General features: G+C 39.3%; 1 non-coding gene across 1 annotated transcript; it reads right to left on the bottom strand.

The window, feature by feature from the left end:
- Positions 1-422: 422 nt before the first annotated feature.
- LOC120095764 (small nucleolar RNA SNORA17) lies at positions 423-551 on the bottom strand. Its single transcript, XR_005491553.1, has one exon. It is a non-coding gene; the product is annotated as a small nucleolar RNA SNORA17 (small nucleolar RNA).
- Between the last annotated feature and the right edge of the window lie 11,654 nt (positions 552-12,205).

Below are 12,205 nucleotides of genomic sequence, written 5' to 3'. Positions count from 1 at the left end.
TCTCCAGTTTCACCTCTCGTCATTGCACTCACAACCTTCAGTTTATCTTTTTCTCCACCACTACTTGCTCCTCATAGTGGCACCCATGCATTATGGCACTGGGAGGGATCTGGCCCTGTTCCAGGTCTGAATGGTTGTCCTCTCAGGCTAGGTACATCCCTATCTATGTCCCATAGCACTAATCTGGTAGTCATCTTGGGTTTGCTCCTTACCCCACCTACCTGAGTGGTCCCATGTGAGGGTCATCTGTTTTGGGCTACTCCTGTCTGGGACCCTCAGTCAGACAAGTTTCTGCCTTACCTCTGGTCCTGGGAGCCACAAAGGCCCGTGTGTTGCCTTAATGGTGGTTGTCTCAGGCTAGCTCCCAGTTTAAGCTCCTTGGCACTGAACTTGTGGTCATCTCAGGCTCACTTTTTTCATGGAATGTTAGGCTAGTAGTCATTCCAATGGTCATAGGTTAGAACACTGAGGGTAGACATAGCCTCTCTTTTCCATGACATTGGGTACTCATGTGATAGAGTAGCTACACTTTCAATACTTTTCAGGGCAAGGAATGAATGTCCTTTAGTCAAGGAAGGAATTAGGAGGACATCCCCTGGCATGTGATGTTCACTGCTCAATGAAGAGGTGATTGTATCATAGTCTACAAGGACATGATATAAGAGCTTAGAAAAATTCTGAAAATTACAACAGGTGAATATGTAAACACCTACCCCAAATACAAAGATTATTGCTGTTTGTGGTGGTTTGTAAAAAATGGCCCCCACAAGCTCACAGGGAGTGACACAATTAGGAGGTATGGTCTTGATGGAATAGGTGTGGCCTTGTTAGAAGTGTGTCACTTTTAGGGTGGGATTTGAGGTCTCAGATGCTTAAGTCATGCCCAATATCACATTCCCTCCTTCTGCCTGCCCTTGTTCTTGATATAGAACTCTCAGCTCCAGCACCATGTCTCCCTATTGCCACCATGCTTCCTGCCATGATGATGATAGACTAAACTTCAGAAACTATAAGCTAGCCACATTAATTTTTTGGTTTTAAATAAGAGTTATTGTAGTCATGGTGTCTTTTCACAGCAATAGAGACCCTAAATAAGACACTGTCTTGTCCCCACTGTATTCTTTTTCCTCCTTGTCAAAAATTGAGAGACTATAGGAATATGTATATATAGGGGTCCTCCATTTCATTCCATTGGTTAGGGTGTTCATTTTTAAATCAATTTCCTTTCTATTGTTATCACCAAGGTTGTTTAATATAACTTCTTCCCAAACTTTTTATTATTCAAGATTGTCTTGGCTAGCCTGTAGATTTTTTTGTATTTTCATATGAATTTAGGAATGTTTTCTTCAATTTCTGTGGAGAAATGCATTGGGATATTGGTTGGTATTTCATTTGACCTGTAGACTGCTTTAAGCAGGGTGGCCATTTTTCCATATTAAATTTAATATTACATTATGTGGGTGGACTTCCTTTATTTTGGTGTCTTATTAATTTCTTTTAAAACCCAAGTTCCTAGGACATAGAAGAAAACAAAATATGGTTATATGGTCATAAACTGTCCCCTGAGTTCTTCTTGTTGTGCCTATAAATTATTGAATAACTTAACCCTTATCAGGAAACTTTCTGTAGTCAATGAACATTGATACAGATATGCACAACTGATCATTGTGCAGAGACTAAGTGTCTGTGGGTGCTAGAGTCTAAATCATTCTGCCATATCACACCTCTCCCTCTAAGGCCTAATGGCCATCACTGAGAGGGAACCATAAGGCAGTAAGAATCAGAGATAATTCTTCAAAGAGTTAGAACAATTTGCAAATTCATCTGGAATAACAAAAAACCCAGGATAGCTAAAACTATCCTCAACAATAAAAGGACTTCAGGGGGAATTACTATCCCTGAACTCAAGCAATATTACAGAGCAATAGTGATAAAAACTGCATGGTATTGGTACAGAGACAGACAGATAGACCAATGGAATAGAATTGAAGACCCAGAAATGAACCCACACACCTATGGTCACTTGATTTTTGACAAAGGAGCCAAAACCATCCAATGGAAAAAAGATAGCATTTTCAGCAAAGGTCCAAGTGGATCAAGGACCTCCACATCAAACCAGACACACTCAAACTAATAGAAGAAAAACTAGGGAAGCATCTGGAACACATGGGCACTGGAAAAAATTTCCTGAACAAAACACCAATGGCTTATGCTCTAAGATCAAGAATCGACAAATGGGATCTCATAAAACTGCAAAGCTTCTGTAAGGCAAAGGACACTGTGGTTAGGACAAAACGGCAACCAACAGATTGGGAAAAGATCTTTACCAATCCTACAACAGATAGAGGCCTTATATCCAAAATATACAAAGAACTCAAGAAGTTAGACCGCAGGGGACAAATAACCCTATTAAAAAATGGGGTTCAGAGCTAAACAAAGAATTCTCAGCTGAGGAATGCCGAATGGCTGAGAAACACCTAAAGAAATGTTCAACATCTTTAGTCATAAGGGAAATGCAAATCAAAACAACCCTGAGATTTCACCTCACACCAGTGAGAATGGCTAAGATCAAAAACTCAGGTGACAGCAAATGCTGGCGAGGATGCGGAGAAAGAGGAACACTCCTCCATTGTTGGTGGGGTTGCAGACTGGTACAACCATTCTGGAAATCAGTCTGGAGGTTCCTCAGAAAATTGGACATTGAACTGCCTGAGGATCCAGCTATACCTCTCTTGGGCATATACCCAAAAGATGCCCCAACATATAAAAAAGACACGTGCTCCACTATGTTCCTAGCAGCCTTATTTATAATAGCCAGAAGCTGGAAAGAACCCAGATGCCCTTCAACAGAGGAATGGATACAGAAAATGTGGTACATCTACACAATGGAATATTACTCAGCTATCAAAAACAATGACTTTATGAAATTCGTGGGCAAATGGTTGGAACTGGAAAATATCCTCCTGAGTGAGGTAACCCAATCACAGAAAAACACACATGGTATGCACTCATTGATAAGTGGCTATTAGCCCAAAGGCTTGAATTACCCTAGATGCCTAGAACAAATGAAACTCAAGACGGATGATCAAAATGTGAATGCTTCACTCCTTCTTTAAAAGGGGAACAAGAATACCCTTGGCAGGGAATAGAGAGGCAAAGATTAAAACAGAGACTGAAGGAACACCCATTCAGAGCCTGCCCCACATGTGGCCCAAACATATACAGCCACCCAATTAGACAAGATGGATGAAGCAAAGAAGTGCAGACCGACAGGAGCCGGATGTAGATCGCTCCTGAGAGACACAGCCAGAATACAGCAAATACAGAGGCGAATGCCAGCAGCAAACCACTGAACTGAGAATAGGACCCCCGTTGAAGGAATCAGAGAAAGAACTGGAAGAGTTTGAAGGGGCTCGAGACCCCATATGTACAACAATGCCAAGCAACCAGAGCTTCCAGGGAATAAGCCACTACCTAAAGACTATACATGGACTGACCCTGGACTCTGACCTCATAGGTAGCAATGAATATCCTAGTAAGAGCACCAGTGGAAGGGGAAGCCCTGGGTCCTGTTAAGACTGAACCCCCAGTGAACTAGATTGTTGGGGGGAGGGCGGCAATGGGGGGAGGGTGGGGAGGGGAACACCCATAAAGAAGGGGAGGGGGATGTTTGCCCGGAAACCGGGAAAGGGAATAACACTCGAAATGTATATAAGAAATATTCAAGTTAATAAAAAAAAAACCGGAAAAAAAATAGACATGAGCCATGTAACAGTATTTGCTGGACATGATGAGATTGTTGCACATATGAACTCACAGTGGCTGAGATTGCATTCACAAGATCTTTACAAGATCAAGTCAATCAAAAGCCAAGCATGAATGGAAGAGTAGCATATGATGTCATACCCCCAGCTAAGAAGCTACTGGCAAGCGATAAATGCTAGGTCAGGGGATGTCAGATTTTCTCAGTGTTGAAGTCACTGAAAGACTACTCATGATCCTGTAGGGTGTCCTACATTTGATCACATACTAAGAGCACTCAGTGGGTTTAAAAACAGAATATATAAAGTTGGGAAGGAAAAGTGGTAGGGTGCATAGTGAAGGAATTGGAGGGGAAGTAAATGGGTATATTTGATCAAAAGAAACACACATATACACACACATACCCTCCACAAATGTATGCATATGAAGTTCTCAGCAAAATACATTAACAAAAATTATTCATCAAGGAAAATGTATAATTCAATAATGTACTTGTTAGATATGTCTGTTGCTTTCATAAAAACACCTCAATAAAGCAACTTGAAGGAAAGGTTTTATCTTTTTTTTGGTCTATACTTTAGGAGATAGGGCCCATTGTGGTTGAGAAGGCATAGGAAAGGTGGATTTTCTCATGTTAAGCACTTACCATATGGCTTCTTTTGTGTACCAAGGAAGATCAGGAATTGGAGAGGTTGAACTAGAACACAAATTAGATTATAACATTTAACTGTTTCACCCAACTTCTACCCAGAACCAACTTCGTCCAATCAGGCACCACCTTCAAAGAGTCTATGACCTTTTTTTTCCTTTTTTTTTTATTAACTTGAGTCTTTAATTTCTTTCTTTATTTCTTCCTTGACCAGGTTATCATTGAGTAGAGCATTGTTCAATTTCCACGTATATGTGGGCATTCTTCCCTTATTGTTACTGAAGACCAGTTTTCGGCCGTGGTGGTCCGATAGTACGCATGGGATTATTTCTATCTTTCTGTACCTGTTGAGGCCCGTTTTTTGACCAGTTATATGGTCAATTTTGGAGAAAGTACCATGAGGCGCTGAGAAGAAGGTATATCCTTTTGCTTTAGGATAGAATGTTCAATAAATATCCGTTAAGTCCATTTGGCTCATGACTTCTCTTAGTCTGTCTACGTCTCTGTGTAATTTCTGTTTCCATGATCTGTCCATTGATGAGAGTGGGGTGTTGAAATCTCCTACTATTATTGTGTGAGGTGCAATGTGTGTTTTGAGCTTTAGTAAGGTTTCTTTTACGTATGTAGGTGCCCTTGTATTTGGGGCATAGATATTTAGGATTGAGAGTTCATCGTGGTGGATTTTTCCTTTGATGAATATGAAGTGTCCTTCCTTATCTTTTTTGATGACTTTTAGTTGAAAATTGATTTTATCTGATATTAGAATGGCTACTCCAGCTTGCTTCTTCCGACCGTTTGCTTGGAAAGTTGTTTTCCAGCCTTTCACTCTGAGGTAGTGTCTGTCTTTGTCTCTGAGGTGTGTTTCCTGTAGGCAGCAGAATGCAGGGTCCTCGTTGCGTATCCAGTTTGTTAATCTATGTCTTTTTATTGGGGAGTTGAGGCCATTGATGTTGAAAGATATTAAGGAATAGTGATTATTGCTTCCTGTTATATTCATATTTGAATGTGAGGTTATGTTTGTGTGCTTTTCTTCTCTTTGTTTTGTTGCCAAGATTATTAGTTTCTTGCGTCTTCTAGGGTATAGCTTGCCTCCTTATTTTGGGCTTTACCATTTATTATCCTTTGTAGTGCTGGATTTGTAGAAAGATATTGTGTAAATTTGGTTTTGTCATGGAATATCTTGGTTTCTCCATCAATGTTAATTGAGAGTTTTGCAGGATACAGTAACCTGGGCTGGCATTTGTGTTCTCTTAGGGTCTGTATGACATCAGTCCAGGATCTTCTGGCCTTCATAGTTTCTGGCGAAAAGTCTGGTGTGATTCTGATAGGTCTGCCTTCATATGTTACTTGACCTTTTTCCCTTTCTGCTTTTAATATTCTTTCTTTATTTTGTGCGTTTGGTGTTTTGACTATTATGTGACGGGAGGTGTTTCTTTTCTGGTCCAATCTATTTGGAGTTCTGTAGGCTTCTTGTATGCCTATGGGTATCTCTTTTTTTAGGTTAGGGAAGTTTTCTTCTGTGATTTTGTTGAAGATATTTACTGGTCCTTTGAGCTGGGAGTCTTCACTCTCTTCTATACCTATTATCCTTAGGTTTGATCTTCTCATTGAGTCCTGGATTTCCTGTATGTTTTGGACCAGTAGCTTTTTCCGCTTTACATTATCTTTGACAGTTGAGTCAATGATTTCTATGGAATCTTCTGCTCCTGAGATTCTCTTTTCCATCTCCTGTATTCTGTTGGTGAAGCTTGTATCTACAGCTCCTTGTCTCTTCTTTTGGTTTTCTATATCCAGGGTTGTTTCCATGTGTTCTTTCTTGATTGCTTCTATTTCCATTTTTAATTCCTTCAACTGTTTGAGTGTGTTTTCCTGGAATTCTTTCAGGGATTTTTGACTCCTCTCTATGGGCTTCTACTTGTTTAATTATGTTTTCCTGGAATTCTTTCAGGCTCTTTTGTGATTCCTCTCTGTAGGCTTCTACTTGTTCTCTAAGGGAGTTCTTCACGTCTTTCTTGAAGTCCTCCAGCATCATGATCAAATATGATTTTGAAACTAGATCTTGCTTTTCTGGTGTGTTTGGAGTCTATGACCTTTTAAAACAACACTGTCATTTGGAAAAAAATCACTCTAACACAAGTGCTTCTGGAGGAAATTCATTTCACATTTAAACCATAACAATTAATTTCAAGTTTAATTTAAAAACTAGCTTTTGTAGAAAAACAAGAAACAGGTATGGTAAAATTCTGGCTCTCTCAACATGTATCCTAAGATATATCTGTAAAATTCACTGCAGTCATGTGTCTTCTATTGTTATTACTTAATTTCTATACAGAGAACACTTTAGTACAGTTAGCCAAACCTAGCAGATACAGCTCATGTCCTGAATGAGGTCCATCAATGAAATCAGGGGCTGTTGTGTGCAGGAAATACTGCTATCATGTTAATAAAATCACAGTGTTTGAAAGCACTGCTTTTCCCCCATTAAGCAAGAATATGCCTTCTAGATGAGAATGAGAAGTTTATTGTAATAAATAACCACTTGTAAACTAGTAACATCATCTTGTGTTATCATATTGGGTATTGTATATTACTCAGAATTGCATGCACTGGAGTTTGTATGACTGGTGAGCAGTAAATTGCATTAAGATATCTCAATGTAAGATAACTTTAGGTGATAGGTGTAGAGAGAACCTCTTGTGTGATGTATGAAGTATCACCTGTCAATAAAATGCTGTCAGTCTATTATCTTAGGCAGGAAATAGGGAAGTGGAAGTTCTGGGACACAGAGAGGATTTATGGGATAGAATTAGGCATGGAAGAGAATCTTCCCTGAACGTTGATGAGGATGGTTGTGAGAATCTGAGGAGAAATAACTGTACATGTGGAAGGACTTAGACTAGAGATGGATAGATAACTATCCAAGGGATGGATAACTGAGCTATGAGACAATGGGAATGAACCAAAGTTTTGGCCTAGGCAATTATTCATAAATGATACAGTCTCAGAGTCATTTTGGGAACTTGGGCATGGGTGGCAAAGACTGCAATTAGATAGGGATTTTAAACTCGGTCCTAATCTTATGAAACCACCATCATTGATGGAGTCTGTCCTGCATTGAAATGATACTAAGGACGTTGAATTGGGCTATAATATACACAGGAGGTATATTTGATGGGTGGCTAGGAAGCAGAGAGACTGTGTGTGTCAGAGCATTGGAGCCAAGGTATATTATTTTAGATCCTAGACCTCATTGACTTAATTCCTCTAGGTAGGCCCATCTCCTACTTTCTACTACCCCTTAATAATGACATTACGAGTCCCCATTGATAAGGGAGAGCATCATGGTATATACATCTTAATAATGACAGAAAAAGTTAAAGCAGAACATTTTGGGTAATAGTATGCTCTGTGCATTTTTTTGGGTTTTCTTTTGTTTGCATGCCTGTGTGTATGCAATGCTCTGAATGTATCTGTGTGTGCCTGAAGGACAAAGGACAATCTTATGCGCTATTCCCCAGGAACACTGTCTACCTTAATTTTGAGACAGTGCCTCTTGTTGGCATAGAGTTTGCCCTCTGTGGTAGGCTGGATGGCCAGTGAGCACTAGGGATCCTCCTTTCCTCCTCTCAGAGTAATCTCTGAGATTTTTAATAAATGCATGCCCCTGCACCTGGCCGCTCTGCATGGGTTCTGGAGATGGTATGTGGTGTGTGCAACAGTGTCTTTACCCACTGAGCAGTCTTTCCTGTCATTTCTGTGTTTACAAAGCACTGATGATTTAACATAGTTAAGTTTCCTCTCTAATAGCAATAGCTCCGCCCCACTGTCCTCTCGCTCTTGTTATTGATGTACAAATGCATGTACAAGAGATACACACAGGGATAGGAGAGTGCCTATGTTCCAAGTCACAAGTTGCCAAAGAGATTCTGGTTTATGTAAATGCTACACTGGAATCTTATGGACTTTCCTAATCTAGAAACATAAAGCCAAAATGAGTCACCCAGAGGGAAAACATGTTTTCTATATATCTTTCGTGAACATGTGGTTTTCCTCCCAGTTTATCCTGCTCCTGTGAGAGGATACTTGATGTGTCTCACAGAAAAACTTCTGATCTTAGAGTAATACTGACCTTTCATTCTAATGAGCTTTAACATAACTCTTCTCACCAACGGTAGGAAAAGTCCCATACACCAGGATATCCCTAAGCACACGATATCATTCTGTTTAACAGGTACTAAGTGGTCTCCTGTTTAACTACATTTAGCTCACACATAAGTAATGATTTTGGGGTTTGGGTGTCTGGGTGTCTTTTGTGTTTGATACGTTTTTCCTTGTTTCTTCTTTTTCATTTTTCATTCTAGGGATATTTTCATTTCCTTATTTACTCTCTCTCCACACACACACACACACACACACACACACACACACAAACACACACACATATATATATATATATGTATGTATTTATCCTCACAGAACAGCAGAGAAGAATTTACTATGGACATTTATGAGTTATTTCTTTAAGAAATCAACAAATGCATCCTATCTCTACTATAGTATATACAGTATTCATTATATATACATACATATACATATATAGTATATATGTATATGCTTAACATTTAAAGAAATTTAAGTTGCCATCTTGTCATTTGCCTTGAAAAGTTGTTAAGACTCATTGACTAAAGTTCTATACTTTGCTGTAATAAGTTATCATTATCTGTGTTGTATTTGTAGTTTTGATATTTTTCTTTATGGTTTCTTTACAGGATTATGACAAAGGCATTGCAATAAATTTATTCTGATCTATATAGAGAGTTTCAAGCTATCCAGAGTCACATAGACACTATTTTAACTTTTTTCTATATATTTACCTTTTCCTTTAAGCTTTAATTGATTTTATGTATGTATGTATGTATGTATGTATGTATGTATGTATGTATGTATGTGTAAAGAGTCTTGGTTTTTCACTATTTGTAGCATGAAACCTCTCAGAATACAGAGATGTGTGTGACCGTAGGATTAAAACACGGTGACAGAATTAGAAAGAAATATGGCATTAAAAAAAAATCTCTCCTTCAAAGTCAAAGTAAGTAGAGAACCAGGAAGAAGTTGTTGGATGGTTTGCACAAGCTCAAACTCCACCAAAATACCATTAGCTAGGCATCGCTGACTCCTATTTGATGACTTGAGAATTGTACTTTACAAGGTAATCCACAGACTTCACTAGCAGAAGCCAGTGCGAGGATGAGGTTTTCTACAACACATAATGGTTTCCCTTTGGACTTTGATAGAAGTCCCTTCTTGCCATTTGATCTACAACTAAGCTGCATCCTCATCCCACAGGGAAACTGCTTTCTGATAAAGTACACTCTGACTTCACCTTGACCCATTTCTATTCCATCTATTCCATCCCATAAATGGCCGCAGCACCCCAGTGACAAGGTTTCACTGTGACAGTGTGCTACTCCTGGACTTTGGGTCTTAATTACTCTTTATACCTTTAGATGCTGGCACTGCTTTTTCATGTAATGATGCAACAATGACTTCTAAATCTGTATATTTTTACAATATTTTCCCTAACCTGGCCAAAAATGCTAATCCTTAGAACGCTCATAGACAGACAATCTATCAAATGCTTGCTCGCAGATGGGCTGGCTTCTGCTTTTACGGGATTCGGAGCATTGCCAAATAAATAAGTACAGCAAAGGCAAATAAAAAATCAAATTATTTTACCTTTAAATAAGTTATTGCTGGGAAACTGCCAAGAGCATTTCTTCTGTTTTTCAGACTGTTTATGTTCAAGGTCAAAAGGTCACAACTTAGTGGGCCAGGGAGCCCAGCCTCAGCTTGTTGCAGTGCAGCAAATGAGCGTCCATGCTTATCAAAGTAAGCCTGGGGAAGTCTGTCTGGATCTACTGATGGATTGTCCAGCAAACCTGCCAGAGCTTCTAGCTTATTGTTCATAACTAGCAACGTTACCTCATCCCTGGGACCAGAACACCACTTATCTTGCTTCAGAAAGACAGATAAAGAGGTATTTAGAGGGAGCTGTGATAAAAAGTAAACTCAATGAAGAGCTGTTTTGCCAGTCACAGCTCATGGGTCAATCTGTCTTCTATCTAAATAGCTCTGCTTTTGTTACGGAACTTTTCTCGTTTAAAGATAACAGTAGAGGGGAAAGGAAAGAAAACATTAGAATCTGGGATGGTGCTTGGGTTACAAGTAACTTGTAGTGATATACCTTCCTTCTAAAATCTATAGAAAGGAAACCGTTGCTCATGTTTAACTGGCATTCTTGATAAGCTTATAATGCTTTACTTAAAACCATGTTTTCCAATTATTTTATACATGCATGGGCGCTTTGCTTGCCTGAATGTCTGGGCACCACATGCATGCCTGGTGATTACGAGGTCAGGAGAGGTAGCTGGATCTCCTGGAACTGGACCCTAAAGATAGTTGTGAGCTGCCTCGTGGGTGCTGGCAATCAAACACTTGGTTCTCTGGAAGAGCAGCCAGTGCTCTTAGCCACTGAGCCATTTCTCTAGTTCCTTATCACGGTTTCCTTGCAGAACAGTGCAATCAAAAGAATTTACCACAGGGATTTATCAGTTACTTATTTAAGAAATCAATAAAGGCACCTCTTCTCTATCTTTAAAACACGGAATGTCTTAGCTCAGATTCTAACTCATTCTGGAAGCTGATGATCAATTAGGAATGTTGAGTGCCTCCAGCATGATCCAGGGATAATGTTATGTGCCCTATACCCCACTTTTCTGGCTCTCCAGGGTTTGGCAGCCTTTCTATTCATGAATACAGTTGTGGACTTGGAACTGAGAAGTAAAAACTATGAATGGCCATGATTAACATTGCCAAGGCTTGATCCAAAATCCAATATAAATTCTAGTGAGTCTCATGTTGTAAATCACTTGGACTTAGGTCTTAAAGGTATTTTCCCATTCTACTTATAAAAAAGCAAGCCAAGCAGAGGACAGGGGCTGTGCTTGTTATTCTAACACTATTATAACAGTTGCTTTACAGATATCAAAACTCAAGCTTCTGAAGGTCAAATATATTGTCATGACAACTATTAAATAATTTAGGTGAAGATGTGTTTGTAGAACAGTGAGTATCTGACCCTTTCTCAGTAGAAAGAGGAACATAGAAACCTTTGTAAAACAAGAGGTTGAAAGCTGGCTGACCTTGAACCTTCAGTTTAGCAGCTCTGTGTGCTTTGATCCAGAGACATTAAATTGTTTCAGGAACTTGCAATACGCTCTTGACATAGATTTGAAGTGCAGAAAACAAGAGGGAAGGGCATGGTGGAAGGAATGGAAATGAGAGCTCTTGATTTGAGAAAATTTTGGAATTACATATGAGACTGTCAAATGGTAAGCATCTATTGCTACTCTTGTACAGTCCAGGTTTCAGCCCAGAAAATGGTGCCACTCATATTCAGGGTAGATCTTCCTACCTGAGTTAACCCAGTTAAGAAATTCACTACAGCATTAAAGATAGCTAAATCATTAAGAGAGGTTGCTGTTTTTCTGGAGAACTTCAGTTCCTAACCTGTCTGTAACATGAGCTTCAAGAGGTTAGAATACCATCTTCTCACCTCCAGAGGCATTCACACATATTCTACACACACACACACACACACACACACACACACGCACGCACGCACACACACACACACAAACACATACAAATACAACTACACAGATATACACACATACATATAAATAAAAATCAATGAAGTAATAAACATTAAAAAAACTCTCATAGCCATGTCAA

The sequence above is a fragment of the Rattus norvegicus genome, chromosome 11, assembly GCF_036323735.1.
Source record: "Rattus norvegicus strain BN/NHsdMcwi chromosome 11, GRCr8, whole genome shotgun sequence".
Classification (NCBI taxonomy): domain Eukaryota; kingdom Metazoa; phylum Chordata; class Mammalia; order Rodentia; family Muridae; genus Rattus; species Rattus norvegicus.
The sequence above is the reverse complement of the archived record's forward strand: the minus strand, read 5'-3'. Positions and strand labels throughout refer to the sequence as shown.